Here is a 16,176-nt window from a genome sequence, read left to right as displayed (position 1 = left end):
ATTAAGTGCATCCTCATGTATAATTACTAAATTCGTTAAGACCAATTGTTTTAAATATTACGCTCTATTTTCATGAGTTTTTTACTTTTATGTAAAAAAATTTTTGAAAAAATAATTTTTAACTGCCCCAAAAGGTCACAACCCTAATGCAGCTATTCTGATTACAGTTTATTCTATTCCAGGTTTTGTATATTTACATATGTACAGTTACTCTTAGTGGTTGTAAATATAATACACTTACGATTTTAAATTCTCATTATTCATTCAGAATTTTATTATAAATACTTTCCTGTGTTTTTCATCTTCATTATAAACAGAAGTGGTCATGTTAATTGCAGCATAGTATGTCATTAGTGTTTGGATCAGAATTGATTAGCCATTTACTCCTCATAGGGTTTTTATATTGTCAGAGCCATATTATAATTCGAACTTATGTTTGTCTACACATTCCAACATGGTATACCACACAGACTGACTGAGCTTTGCTCTTGTTTCATTGAAGAAAAATATTTTGTGTAAAAAAACAAGTTCCACAGTCCATCATTAATTTTTTTAAAAAACAATGAGAATATGTCCTAGGTGAAATATTTTAAATATATCACATTTTGAAATAAATAGTTTCCAGCTATGTCATAGAGTTTGAATAATATAATAAATATAATGATGTTCCCTTAAACATTGTGCCATAAAAAATGACATCATGATATCTGAAATGTTCATCATCGTCTTAATTTTTGTCAACATGACAGCCAACACTAGGTCATACCTTTATGAATATGGACTTCCACTGGGCATACATGGAAAACTAGTGGAATGAGGTCACCAGGGCTCTCCCTGGTGTACAAGGAACCTCCTAAGTGAAAAATCTTTAAAAAGAGTTGAAATATAGTTGAAAAGTATAAAAGACTGGTTTTTAAGTAAGACAGCTTGGGTAACCTTGCTATGTGACCATGGTAAAGTCATTTAACTTCTCTGTTTTTGTTTCCTTATCATATGATTGATATAAAGATCCAACTGCTCTTTGAACAGTGGCTGACATATAACCTGTCAATAGATTTTAGCTATTATTATACAGATTTAGTCCAAAGACAATGTCAGGATTGGAGGGAGGTAAGATTCTGAATAAGGCGTGATGCTTGTCATCCTGATGGTCTTCTAGCTCACATCCTAGGAACTCATGGCAAACTCTGAGGATGGGAATCTACTAAAATAAATAAAAAATGAAAACCAGAAGAATCATTTTGTGAAAAGCTTCAGCTCATGAGAAGAGAAAGTAAGAAGACAAAGGCTCCTACGTGGTAGATGATGACACTGGTAGCCTCACATTAGTCAACACGTCCATCTTTGATGCCCTCATTGTCTAAAATCATCAACAGAATAGCAGTGCCTTGAGGTGACAACTAATGACACATGTCTATTTGCCATTGGTAACAAAGGAGACATGATCCTAAAAAAGCCGGAGAGAAGACAAAAATGTAAGAAAAAGCCTGGAAGAAATTTCCCAGAATTCTCAAAGGAGAAATTTAGAGGGTCTATTCCTGATGGTGGGGGCAGTACTACAGAGAGTAATGTTTTGCGGCCCTTACTTCACCCACAGGCAGTTATGATATACCACACTCAGTTTCTAGTGGTGTGAATAATGATTTGCTATAAAAATCCGGAAATCGATTCATTCCACAAACATTTATTGAAGAGCTATAATGTGCCAGGCATTGTTTACTATACCAGTGAGGGTCAGACAGATTATATCGTCATAACAAAGTACGCCCAAATCTCACTGATTTACAACAGCAAACGTCTTTCCTCATTTATGCTGTAGTTCTCTCATGGTAACGATGGCTCTCCTGCATCATGATCTTCACTTAGGAGACTCAGCCACTGGAGGAGCTTCTCTGTGGTATATCAGTGGTCTTATAATAGAAAAGAGAAAGGGTGAAGCCCTAGCTGAATGATGAAGCACTTCTGTGCTCAAGTACTACATGTCAGCCCCTCCCACGACCTTCTGAATTCAACAGAACAGTGATACATAATCTCTTACAGAGTGGGACAGCAGGGGGGAAAAATGAATTTTCAGCCAACAGCAACACAATCTACTTGCCATGAAATCTATCCTCAATGGTTGTACTGTCTGGTAGAATTTCATTTGGTCAAATTAGTCTTAAATATGATACTTAATGGAGTAAATATTCAGACATCGGTGAAAGCACAAATGTGATAGTACAAAGTCAGTGTGCTTTTAAGTGTTAGTTGCTTGAGATTATTTGAAATTGAGGATCATATGAGTTCAGGGCTCTAGGATTCAGAAACGACTCCAGATTCTTTCATCATTCCCCAAAGGAAAAGCAAGAATAAGTAGGATACCAGACATTTATGCAATCCCTCTGAGATCATAAAGGCTAACAAAGGAAAGTTTTCAAAGAGCAAAAATACTTTACAGTTTCTTTGCAATAGACATTATTCAGTAAATACAACATCATTCATGACCTGGAAACATACCACCTTGGGTTGCCATCCTGGCAGGTATCATAGATTGTACAAGGTTGGGCAGGTTAAATTCTTAAAAGGAAGACCTTTTTTGGAACAGCCAAGGATTACAAAAAGCACAGCTCTCTTTCAGATGAGGTTTTATTCTGAGTGTTTCTTGTTCAGTGACCCTTCCTAACTGCATACAGGATACTTTTCATTCATTTGCTTTGGCCAATTTTATCTTCGATTTTTGTAACTGAATTTGTCTTGCCCTTTACTGCATTTAAATAGACGGAATGGTCTCACTTTAGACTTCTGAAACTATTTGTAGACCTTCGCCTTCACATGTTTGAAATAAATGTGAGGCATTAATTTTAGTCAAACAACACTGAGCCCAATTCACTTGGGAAAATGCATTTCAATGTGTAATTTATCATCCAGGACCTGTCCACTAGTTCGTTACTCCCAGAGAGTAAATTAGGCACTTTGATAGGTGCATTAAACTCCTCCTGGCTACTAGGTACCATTTAGGGCTGTGGGGCAATAATTTACTTAATGGTACCTTGGTGACCTCAAAAAGTTTGTTATTTTGAAAGTTCTTAGTTTTCTTCCACAAAATAATTTATGCACTAGGAGGCTGGGTATGCTTATAAATATGTTTCCAGATAGGCAACAACTATTGAATAGAATAAATAAGATAACATCGTCATGCTGATGCAGACGTGAAATGTTTCATAACTGTGTTATCTATCCTATCCACGCAATAGATGTGTATCTCACAAAACAGTTATTTCTTTGGGTTTCTTTTTTTATTTACAAGACTGTCTTCCATTTTATTGTAATTCGTAACGCTTCATAGCTGTCAGGATTTCCAGATTCACATCACTGCATTTTTCCATAGTACAAGACACATTTATCCAAAATTAGAATAATGTGCTAAATATCCTGAAAGTTCTGACAGCAACTTACATCCTGCTTCTTCCTTGATTCACAGCAGAGCTTCATCCATGTTAAATAAGTTGCTTGTTAAGTTTTGATACCTCCTACTTCAGTCACTTGTTTGTTAAATTGCCTCAGATTAAGCTTGATCCACCAAGTCAAGTAAAAGCTCTGGATTTTGCTTTCACCTGGGGGAGAGAATGACTGAGAAAAAGAAATATACCTTTCATATTTTAATGTCTCTAAAATTTGGATATGTCTTATAATTGATATGTGCCTAAGTTTCTTTGGTAACATTTTTTTCTCTCTTGTTGTCATAAAATGATGGTACATCTTATAACTGATGGCATATTGGCTTTTTGAAATATAGTAGGGCAGTTTATTTTAGAATTTTGAAGATAAAGACCTGGGTGAAAATAGTTCTAAGAACATGAAAATATTGCCATTAAGAAGAGCAGAAGCTGATAATGTTTTCATACCCATTTCAGTTACACTGTCCCTCTGAAGATGAATTTATTTCCACCAATCAGTTTTGAAAATGTTTGAATGGGGCAGACACCGACAATTATATGAAAGTAAAACCTATGTGAAATTTTAAGGGAATATATGTATGCCATAATAAATCAGCAGAAATACCTGTTTAAACAATTAAAGACTATTCCTACTACTTTCCAACTAATGGAAGTTGAAATAGTGACTTGCCAGTGAAGCAGAGTTTTGGAAAGAAGCACTGACCCAACAAAACTTGCGTTTACAACTGATATACTTCTTTTGTCAGAAGAAACCTGTAAGGGAATGTCTTTTTCAGAATAACTCTACTCAAATCATCTCAGTTGCAACTTCTCTGGACCTCTTTGGGTGGACCATCAAGTTCACATGTCAGTGACAATGGAGAAAGAGGATTAGAGTCATAGGAAACAAGAAAAAAAAAAGGGGAAAAAGGAGAAAGGAAGAAAAGGAGGATAGAAAGAAAGGAACAAAAAGAAGAAATTTTATAATTAATCAAGATATGGAATTCCTGAAATTATACCCTTAATGTTACCCTGAATTTAAAAAGATATTTGCCTAAATCTTCTACACATTTTTATTAACACGTAATAAAAGAACAAATGTGCTTCATTCTCTTAGTAAAATGTGATGCTTATTAGAGTTTGTTTGCTGTATTATCCCAAAGTACCAACATACAACTGGGAATCCCACTTCTAATATACAAAATGTCAGAATTCCAAAATGTGATTTCATGAGTATTTAACACCAAGCTCCTTGAATTGGGCACTTTTCAGGAGAGATTTCATTCAAATTTAAACAAGCAGCTATGTCATAATTAAAATTTCAAATGGAATATATATAGTTGAGTACCATTTGAATTTAAGTCCTGGAGTACAACAGAACCGTAAACTGTTACATGATAGGAGTTTTTTGTGTCTGCATACCTCTAGAGAATAAACTCAATTTTCTTTGTGAAGGGAGGAGTTAAGATGTGATACACATGACAATAGTGAGAGGTTCTGAGGTCTCTGCACTGTTCCAGCCGATATCACAGCACAGCTTCACATTGAAGTTGAATGTCAAACATGTATTTGAACTCTGAAAACTCTAATAAGATTGATACATCTACAAATACTGTATTTGCTTGAAATTACTCTTTAGAGTCTCTTATTTTTATAATCTTTAAATTACAGAAATAATTAACATGATTAAGAAAGTCCTAACTTCTTTGGAAATTAGGGGAAATAATGTAACTAATTTTTTTCTTTGGATTCACTTCTGTTGACTCTGTTGATCCATCTGTACCTTGTGAGTATGACCAGGGTCTGGTGGGAGGCAGCAAAAATTATTAAGTTTGAAAGACATGACATTCAAACTCTTGGTTGTACTTATGACCTTTCAAACATCCAGGAAATTACATTACATTCATAAAACAATGATAATGAGATTTACTTTTATAGTCATCAATAAGATTAAATGAGCTCATGTATGTAAAGCACGTAGCACATCGAATATGTTCAATCACTGGTTGCTTAAAATAAGTCCCATAGTAACCAAAGAGTAGTAGTAGCTTACTTTTTAGTTATGTGGTTAGAATCTATTTGATGATTTACTTCTAATTTCTCCATAAGTTTCATAAGCATCCAGTAACTCAACTCAAGTCTAGAGAGGTAAAGTATTTCCCATAGAAGTGCTCACACAGCGTGTCAACATGTCAATAAACATTCACATGAGAAGAACCCTGTACACTTATTTTGCAGTCCTAGCAAGCAGTGTGGGACACCCTGTGACAAAACTGTGGTGGGGAAGATGAATGATAGCGGGTACCCTAAAACCACTGATGAGAAATATCCAGAAAGATGAGCTTGAAATTACTACCTAAAACACAGAAATAGCATCCATAAAAAGATGGGGAAAAACTGTAAAAGACATATTAACACTCAACTTTTAATATAGCTTAGAAACAAGAAGAATCAGCAAATACAAATATCTGGAAGAAATAGAATGGGATGGGAATCTTGGTCGCCTTGCTAGTTTGGTAGGTTAAAAGACAGATAAGGTAAAATCCACATTATCTTTAATGTAGCTGACAGCTAATCAGAGATCTAATTTTAGCTTTGTTCATATATTAGGGTCAATGGTCTTTAGGGGTGAGAAACTTATTTTATGCTTGAAGTCTTAGGTCCATGACGCATGAGATGATTTATTTTGTTGATCAAGAAACATGGGATGGCCTTGAGGGAAACATAAAATGACTCAAGAATGTGTGGGTCATAAGGAGACTCTGATCACAGTCTTTCAGTGGCCCTGAACTTCCTCTTCCATTCTTCATCTTCTCTGCCTTCCAAAGTCACCAGGTCTTCCTCTCCTCTCCTACAGGACAGATGATCTTTCACATTTGGTTCCTTTAGAATTATAGCTGCTAACCCAAACAGGCATATCAGTAACTTTTCCAAAGAAGGCATTTTTTTCCTCCATGTAAGAGAAATTCTTGTGCCAACTGTTAAGAGAATACTATGTTTGAAACAGACTAATAGATAAAGAGAACCAACTGGTGGTCGCCAGAGGGGATGGGGTTAGGGCTTTGAGCAAAATAGGTGAAGGAAATTAAGAAGTACAAACTTCCAGTTATAAAATAAATAAGCCACGGGGATGTAACATACAGCATAGGGAATATAGTCATTAATATTATAATAACTTTGCATGGTGACAGATAACTACTAGACTTATCATGGTGATCCATGCATAATGTCTCCAAATGTCAAATCACTATTTGTACACCTGAAACTAATATAACACTATATGTCAACGATTCTTCAATAAAAAAAGAAAAGAAAGAGAATACCGTGTTCTCTATTTGAACACTCCACAATACATTAGATATTCTAGTAATTCACGCGTCTTCCTTTCTCCGCTTGCATAATCATAAAGCTTTAGAAAGTAGGGGATGAGGAGCAACTGAAGCGCAGCTATAAATCACGTGACCATCTATCATCAACTTGTGAATCAAGGTCATGACCAGAATGTTGTTTGGCAATAGCATCCTTGATAACGATGCATAAGATAGTCAGTTATCCAGCCTTTTCAAAGATCTGTCATCTTCTGTTGCCAAAGGGTCATCCATTTTTGTTTTTGTTTTTTAACACAGTATTACTTCTTTGCTACAAGATAAAAAGAAAATTACCAGCATTCTAACAAGGGTTATAAAAACAGGAGGGCTAGTTTTTACCCCCCTAAAAGAGCAGTTGATATGAAGATTACTCTTTTTTTTTTTTTTTCAGGAAAATCATGTACAGTAGGGAAGATAATGGTGGAGGGGAGAGCACGGTGGTGTAAGGGACCATGGGGATGAGAGAGCGGTAAAGAGATTCAGTGACTGTTATGAGTGGGAAATTTGGAAAGGGGGAAAAGTTCCTAAAGTACATGTGTGCTGTCTAAAAGTCCTTCAAGGAATCTTTAAAATTTAAGTTTTCTTCACAGAGCCAGTAAACACTACTGTTTCTTTATATGTTACACCACATAAAGATTAGACTCTATGGCGCCTCAGGTGTTATATGTGACGTAAATTTATATATAAGAAGGTTTATATATATGTATATATTTGTTTTTTTCCATGCCAGGCTCTTATATATCTTTACGTCTTCCACAACACCAAGCATAGTATTTTGCACATGGCAGGTACGCAATAAATATTCGCTAAAGCCACACAAATAAGTATGGTTCTCAAATTAGTATTTACTAACCTGGAAGCACTGTGATATGTTGGAAAGAGTATGTGTCTAGTTACGTGAAAAATTTCAGCTATACCCCCTGGCTTATTAAACTCAATGGCTTTGGAACCTTCAGCAAGTTCTTTCTCTTTCCTGGAATCACATTCCTTCTCTGGATCATAAGGACATTGACTACGTCATCTCTCACTGCCTGTCCAACACTCTAAGTCCAACACTGTAACCTTACAAGTTTCCAGGTACTTTTATTTGGCATGGATAGAATAAGCATTGTTTAGCCCCAGATTCTATCAGTTCTGCTCTGCAGTTCTTTAAGGCTATATTGGATTGCTCATTGTTTATTGTTTTAAGATAAACAGCTGACAGTATACTCTGAAAGCAGGGTGATGAGAAGCACACATTTACAACTCATGCCACCGTTGTCTAAATGACTAGAGGTGATAAAGTAGCCTCAGTAACAATAGTAGCTACTGTACGTTCCGTATTTATTGTGTGTTCTAGGCACTGTGCTAGTCATCCAAGAAACATTTTCTCTTTTGCTTATAATAATTCTGATAAGTAGGCCTCATCTTAGCCTATGCAGTTTTAGCTGCATAGGTGTCTCTCCTAGATAGCACTCCTTGAAATCAGTATAACAATCACGAGAAAGAGTGCTGGTGGTCAGCTGGTATTAGGGGCTAAGGATGGGTTCTGTTCTTTCTTAGATGGTAACCTATGGACTCACAGCAAAGATACTGTGTAAATTTGCATTCACAAATTTGTATTTGTAAATATGCTACTGTTAGTAGTTTTTTGTAAGGAATTGATATCTCTAAAGGAGCAACTTTAGGAATATTTGAATGGATCTTACTTGCGCTAATGAATTTTATGAGATATATACTTTGTCCTATTTTCAGCTGGTTCTATTGGAATTGGCTCTTCCTTACAAGTAGAGGAACTAAAGATTTATCGTCCTCAGAACATGTGGAAATTAGAAAATGGACTAATGGAATCCATTAATATCCTTTCAACAATTAGATGAATTGTAGATCAATACAGTGTATTAATAGAGTCAAACTGATTTATATAAATATCCCATCAGGACAGCCTCAGGAAGATAGCACTAGTCTGAATTGTCTTGAAAAGAACAACAACAAAAAAATCTTACAGGACAAAGGCCTCTTTCCCACCTTGTATTTTAATAATTTTGAAGTGAAACTAAAATAAGTTAGTCTGTATGGCTTAATGGAAACACACCACATCTGATTGAAAATTAAACATCTAATAGTAGCAAGGTGAACAGCATTCTTGTAATAATAAATTAGTTCTTTGTCATGCATTCCACAGTCAAATGTCTGTATTGTTTTTTAAAAATGATTTCATATAATAATTATTATTTTAGTTTAGATGTCCTTTTCATTTTCAGGATGCAACTCTGAATAAAGGTACCAATTAAATATGATTGATATAACAGTTACCCTCCCCTGTAGACGTTCTCCATAAACCTCAAAGCCTAACCTCAAAGATAAAAAATAGAATTCCAAAGGAAAATTACTGCAAAAGTACTTTGTGCTAAACTGGCATCAAACATAAAAGTAAAATAATGTCCATAAAGCTTAAGGGGCTAATTAAGATCTTAATGTGGTCTCATTCCTAGGAAAATATTAGGGCTTGTGACTCGAGAAGCCTTGTGTTTCACAAATTAAAACAAAAACAATTGAGGTAGTACGTCTATCAAAATGTTCCAGGATTGAAATTTAATGAAAATCTTTAATTAATTTATATCTGGATCACATTTTCTCATTATCAGTGACAATCATTAGGAAAATAGAGAATGGTATGAACTGCCCACATTCCCATAAAAAAAAAAAAAAAGGAGCTCAAAAGGTAGAGCGTGGCAGTTCAGCAAGAAAAAGAAAACAAACTATAAATTATCTTCTGCAGAAGGACAGCATGTTCAGCCAGACACGACAGGTTTTATTTTTTTTATTGCTCATGGTACTCTGGCACCCTCGCTTATGTGTTTAGATTTAACAAAAGCATAGCTGGGCTTTGGGAACACTCAGCGCCAAATGAGGGGCTGGGACACATCCATTCACATGTTCCTAAAAGGAGATGGGCACAACCGTAGTAGGTATCAGACCCTGTACAATTTGGAGCAGGACGCAGAATAAAGAAGTCAGCTTTAATTCTGGAAGAAAGGTGGAGAAAAGCCCAAACATCCTTTTCCATTAACACTGACAGCATGTGGAAATGAAAAGCAAAACGGAAGCATAGGATAAGGAGAAAGCCGTTTCTTATTTTTCTGTCTCTGAAGAGGAGAAAAATAATGTATATTGGGTCAACATGAGGCATTGATTGTCATATCACTGATTATAAATTTAACTGCCATTAACACAGACGCTAGAAGAGCTGTCACTGACGTTCAGTAACAATTCACTGTTACTTAAATGCACCTTAAATTCCCATGTTGCTTCCAAAGGCAAGGTTTATGAAATTTTATAGGGCATATTGGAAAGCATCCGATAGCTGACTCATGCTGGTCAGTAAGGAAGTAAATTTTTCCTTCCCAACTGGTCACACCATTCCAAGACCATCCCTGTTCATACACCTGAACACTCAGTGATTGCTCCAATCCTTTGGTAAGGCTGGAAAGAATTGAGGGCACAAATCAAGGGGTACAAACACCAGCTCTTACCAAAATGGACCCACGGAGGGGGTTATTGTTCGTGAAACTGACCTTTGATGATTTCACCACAAAAGTCTAATCATCTCCACAAATGCCTTGCAGGGAACATGAAGTTAAAACCAGAAGTAATTCGATCACAGCCAACTAAGTGTTCTATGGAGAATTTCCACGTTCTTAAATTTTTAACGATAACACAAAATGAAATAGGAAGCAAGGAAAATGTTGAGAAGAAGCAAAGAGTGTTCAGAGGGAATAATATTAACTTAAGGAAGCTTAGGTCCCCGATTCCCAAGGTTCGCTCAGGAAGGATTTTTCTACCTCCTCAGTTCTTGTAAAACTGTATAGGTGTTCTTTGGAGAGAAAAAAGGAGGACTCCCACCTTAGGTTCTGAATACATTGTTTCAGCATCCTGATGCTGTGTCTAAACCATATCTCTTTTTTTAAGTCAAATCTCTTAAAAAATCATACCTAATATGTATAACAAGTGTAATGTCAAAGGCACTGCGCCAAGGGTTTTGCACGGATTATCTATTTTACTCGCCCCAAAAGTCCCAAGAAGAAGGTACAATGATTGTCCCTACCTTTCAAAGGTGAGGTAGAATATCCTCCAGGAACAGATTTATTACATGGCAGGTCAGAGATATATCTTCAACTTTTAACCAGTCTCTGGGCCCCAGTTCTGGTCACATTACTTCCTGGGGCTGTGCTATGAACACAGTAGCCACTAGCCACATGTGGCTCTTTGAATTTAAATTAACACAAATTCAATAAACTTAAAACTCATTTCCTCAGTCGCAATAGTCACATTTTAAGCACGCAATAGCTACTGTATTTTATAGTCCAGATAGAACACTTCCATCATCACAGAAAGTTCTATTGGACAGCACCGTCTTAGGACATTGGTTTTCCCTTGATGATGCTGTCAACTTTCCCTTCCATTCCCCACAGTAGCCTAAACCAGCATTAAATCCACAGAAAATACATGGCTGTGATGAGTCTTTTCTTCCCACCTCCCAGGAAAGGGCTACCATCCTCTCAACTGGAGAAAATTGTTTGTATCCCACTTCTCAAAACAAAGCTGTTTTAATTTTTAAAAAAGGATTAGGAGTAAATGTTTAAAATTACTATGAAGTAGAAATGCGAGGGGTACTCTATGGGAGTCAATGTGGACTTTTCACCAAACCATCTGTATGATCTTTGACGGCTGAGAAAGAAAAGCAAGTAAGATTATTATGAAGCATATTTTATGGTGATGATGTTATTTTGGCACCACATAAAGTACCGATGAAATTTCACTAGGGAATGCAGCTATGTGCACTTCTGCCTAGAATGCTATAGTAGGACATTCTGAGTCTAAGAACACACATCAGAGAATAATCAGAATGATTCAGTGCTAAACCATGACAAAGAATTAGCCAGTCTTGGCCTGAGTCCTATAGGCAAAAAGAAGATGTTAAGGAGTATCACAGAGGTAAATGAGATCCAGAAGGGAGCAGAACAAGTTATTGCCAATAATCTTCCAATAATGGCAACTCAGTTTAATGTTGTTAGTAGTGTAAATTTCCAATCGTTAAATTTGGAATTAAAGTGGTCGGCAGTATATTCAAAATCAAAGTTCAAACGTAATTGAGAAATCAATCCAGGTAGAACTTCATTTGTGGTTTTTGAAGGTAGAACAAGAAAGCGTCCCAAAATACTGACAGAATTAAGATAATGATTTCAGCTGATCTAGGAAAATATGTGGGGAATGAAATGAAGACTCAGTCCTGTTGGCTAACATACTGGCTTACTTGTAGTTTTCATTCCTAAAGTGAAGGGATTGTACTATCTAATTAAATAATATGCTATATTCAGGTTTTGCGTCGTCTTTGAATACAGGTACAACTTTGTCATGCACGTTCAAAAAAAATCTTAGACCCTTCTTCTTGAAAGAAGCTTTGGGAAGTTCTCTAGTCATCCTCTAAATTTTATAGATCAGTATCCTAAGACCCAGAAACGTTCAATAATTCAACCATGGTCACTTAGTTCATTGGCCACAGAGTTGGGACTGAAACCGTGGCACCAGGTGAATAATTACAGCCAATGAAGTAACCAGCAGCAACAACATTTCCATATGTGTCTGAGGACCCAAGAAGTTCGGACGAGATGGATGATCTCTAGGGTCCTTCCAATGCTAATATTTTGAGAAGTCTTCTTCAAGCAAAAATAAACTTTAAAAGTTTTATTTTAGAATAAAAATTTTTTTAAACAGAAAAGAACAAAATGTTTAAAGTTCCATAAAGTCACCATCCAAGGAAAACTACCATGCCCATCATAGATCTTGCTTTAGAAGGCACAGATATTACATACTGGAAATGCTCTGTGCAGAACACCCAGCAACCATGTCTTTAAAAATAGTAGCAATGTCTCTTTCATCTTTGTATCCTAGGCCCTGGAACAATGTCTAGAGCGTGAGAAATGTTTATTGAATTGAATTGAATTCTTAATTTTAGAGATAAGGAAACTCAAGCCCATTCTGGCTAGGAGCCTGCCTTCTATTTAATAGATGCATTCTCAACAGAGGCAATATTGCCCCCAAAGGGGTGACAAAATCTTACTCTTGTTATGTATAAAACAAGGGCATACAGAGAGTACATAAAAAGGTATACAGTATAGCTGTGTATTAAGATTGCATAAGGAAGGGACAATTAAGGGGAAAAAAACTAAAAAGGCCTTCTATGGGGACAAAAAAAATTTTTAATGTTGGGATACACTGGTCTAAGCCTATAGAAATTACATAAAGTAAAGAAAATATACATCACAAAATCAGAGGACAGTTACCAATTTTTTAGATGGATCCTCTTTGGCCCTCACAAATGTTTAAAATGTTTCACCTTCTGTTTACTGGCTCCAAGATGATATAAGTTGAATATAGTAAGCTTTCCTTTTCCCCCTGAGTAGGAAATTCCAGTAACAGATCTGTCCAATTTCATGGACAGTTATTTAAATGGCTTTATTGTGTTCTTATGATTCAATCATTCATTTTAGAGCTTCACTCTCACATTCTAGTCAAAGCCATCTTCTTTCCAAGCATTCATTGCTAGTTCCTTGGGAAACTCTCTCACTTCCTCCAGGGGACCCCAGTTCTCCCTGTGATCTGCCAGCATCAGTGGCCCTCTGTTTTCCTTTGCCCCATGAGCTCCTCCTTCAGAACCCCTCTTCCACACTCCTTGGAAATCTCCGTGTCTCTCTGCAATACTGTTACCCCTACACTAGAAGGCAAATGAAGGTAACCAAGCCGGTGTCTAAACAGAAGGCCTGTGGGGTATGATATTACAGCTCCCCCAAATCTGGAAGCCCCTCTCAACTGACTTCAATGAGGGGAAGCAATCCTGTCCTTTCTTCCACAAGGAAGTGAGATGAGGGAGTGGCTTTTCCTCACCAGCATTGCACTCATAAAACACAGCTGCCACTTCCAGCTCCTCCCCTGTCACCCGCCCTGGCCTCCATTCAGAAGTGGGCCAGCTTCTCCTAATAGCTGAATGGGAGGTGTCAGTCCTCTACAAATAATACTTCTCTAATCATTGAATATGGAGCACTGCTTTCTTTAGTCTCAGCTGTGAGTCTCATTTTCTAAATCAAGCCCTAGGCCCCTAACATCATACTGTTAAACCTGCCGCCATTTAGCTTGGGGACTAAGCATTTGATACATGTTATCTCATTTATTTCTCTTCACCAACCAGTAAAATATTATTCTCTTCCTTCTAGAGATGAGGAAAGTGAGTCTTCGAAGTTAAGCAACTTTTCTAAGGCACAACTATTTCTAACAAATAAGTGGTTCAACTACTAGTGGACTCTAGACCAGTAAGACTCTAAAATCCAAGCTCTTAACTGATAATTTTTTTTAAGTGAAGGTTAATTAAAATTAACTTGATTGGAGGCCTCGTTGAGAGATACCCATTGAGGGACCTAATACGTGGCCAGTCAGGAAATCTGTGTCTAAAGTTGGGGCTCAGGAAAACAATAATTTGTACCATCAATTTTACTTTTTTCTCCCCTGGGTACATCAGATCTTATTTTTTCAACCTGAACTGAGAGAAGTATTTCATATGCAGAGCTACGTAATAGAAAATAACATGGTACCACCCAGGCATTTGGAGGAACACTTAAAGAACTAAGGACACTTTTCCTATTATTGATTTTTTTTTTTTCAATTAAGTGTTAAGTGGAGAAGCAGAAAGAAGATGAAGGGCTCTTCCTAAGTAATAGGAATAATTCCAAAATCGCCTAGCCCACATTTGGGGCCACCATAGCTGAATCAGAGCACGGCACCGTTTCTGGTTGATGGATGAACAGTCTGTTGTGAGGCTGGCCAAGGATTCTGGACCCCTGTGCCATCTCTGATTCATCTGTGTCACCAGAGTCTGAATCACAGCTGTGTGACCTCAACCAATTGATGAAAAACAGAGAAGAGAAAAGAGAAAAGAGAAAAAGATTTGGAGGAGATTTGACTTAGAAGTTGATGTGCTTTATTTCTTACCTACAAATCCTTATAAAATCATCTCTATGTGTATAGTTTCTAAAATTCATTATGAATCTCACAGATGTTTATATGGCAAACTTTGCAGATCTTCTTGTCTGTTCTCTACAAAATATCCATTTCTTAGGGATATATTTTTAGCTTTCTAGTCCCCAGAGATGATCTCTGAGAGACTGGTTGACTCCAGTGATAATCCAAGGATCTTCTGATGGGGGCTCTGGGAAAGTCCCAGTAGCTGCCTGACTGAGTCGTTAAAAACTCCAGCTTTTCTATTGCACCTCTTAGCAATGGCATTGGATGTTCTTTGTCTAAAGACTTCTTACTGGTGCAGAGATTTCTAGGAGCCATAGACTCTCCCAGCCTACCTCCATTAAATGCTACACGAGAGTGATTGAGGCATGTTGGGCTTTTAGCTACCAAGACAATTGACTTCTCTGAGGAAGCCATTCTGGGAACAGCATTTCTTTCTCCTAAGTGAGCAGAGGGAGTAGGAAAATCAGAGTTCAAGGTCTGGCTGTCTAGCTTCAGGGGCTGCAAAAGCAGCAGTGAGGGCTCTTTAAATTTTAACAGTGCAGACAGCAGAGACGTTGGGATTGCCAAGTTCTTAAGCATTCCCCGTGAATGACACCAAATTCAAATTCTTGTTGGCAGAGTGCTACAGCTAGCCTGTGCGGAGACTTTAGAGAAAGTCTTCAGTAAACCCTTCTAATTTAGAAAGCTATGAAGTTAAGTTAGTCTCTGGGGAGAATTACCAGTTCACTAAAAAAGAAAAAAATAAATCACGGGAGGAGAGTAGGGTAGGGAAGAAGAAAAGAGGAAAATCAGCACTCTGCCTATGGTTTTGTACTTTCCCATGAACAGATAAAATAGCCAGGCTATTGAATGTCTGACAGTTCAAGCAATTGTTTTGAAATAAACAGGGTCATGGTGGTCAACAGATCTGAAAACCACTAATGGTGTAAGGACTTCTGCACTTAGTTTTATAACGTCTTTGCTACACTGCAATTTCCTCATCCAGGAAACAGAGCTACAATTGGCCACTAATACCTTAGAGATCATGATGCCCACTGCCTGTGTTTGGGACCAGTCCTTGAGCAGGCAGTGTCTTCTCCCCACCCCCAATTCTATGGAGGACCATCCTGCCTTCCCATCATCCACAGAGGCTCTACTACAAACCACTTATAGGCCCCAGCAGCAAAAATTTCTTTTACACCCCCAAACACTACCAGCAGTACAATTCCAAGGCACGATAATGTAAGAAGAATTGATAAACTGAATTTTTTGGAAACTTTGACTCATTCCATAAATACAGTTTGATGGTCTCCTGCATGTCAGGCCCCGTCCTGCGCACTTGAGTGCACAAAACC

This window comes from Delphinus delphis, chromosome 6 (assembly GCF_949987515.2).
Source record: "Delphinus delphis chromosome 6, mDelDel1.2, whole genome shotgun sequence".
Lineage (NCBI taxonomy): Eukaryota > Metazoa > Chordata > Mammalia > Artiodactyla > Delphinidae > Delphinus > Delphinus delphis.
The sequence above is the reverse complement of the archived record's forward strand: the minus strand, read 5'-3'. Positions refer to the sequence as shown.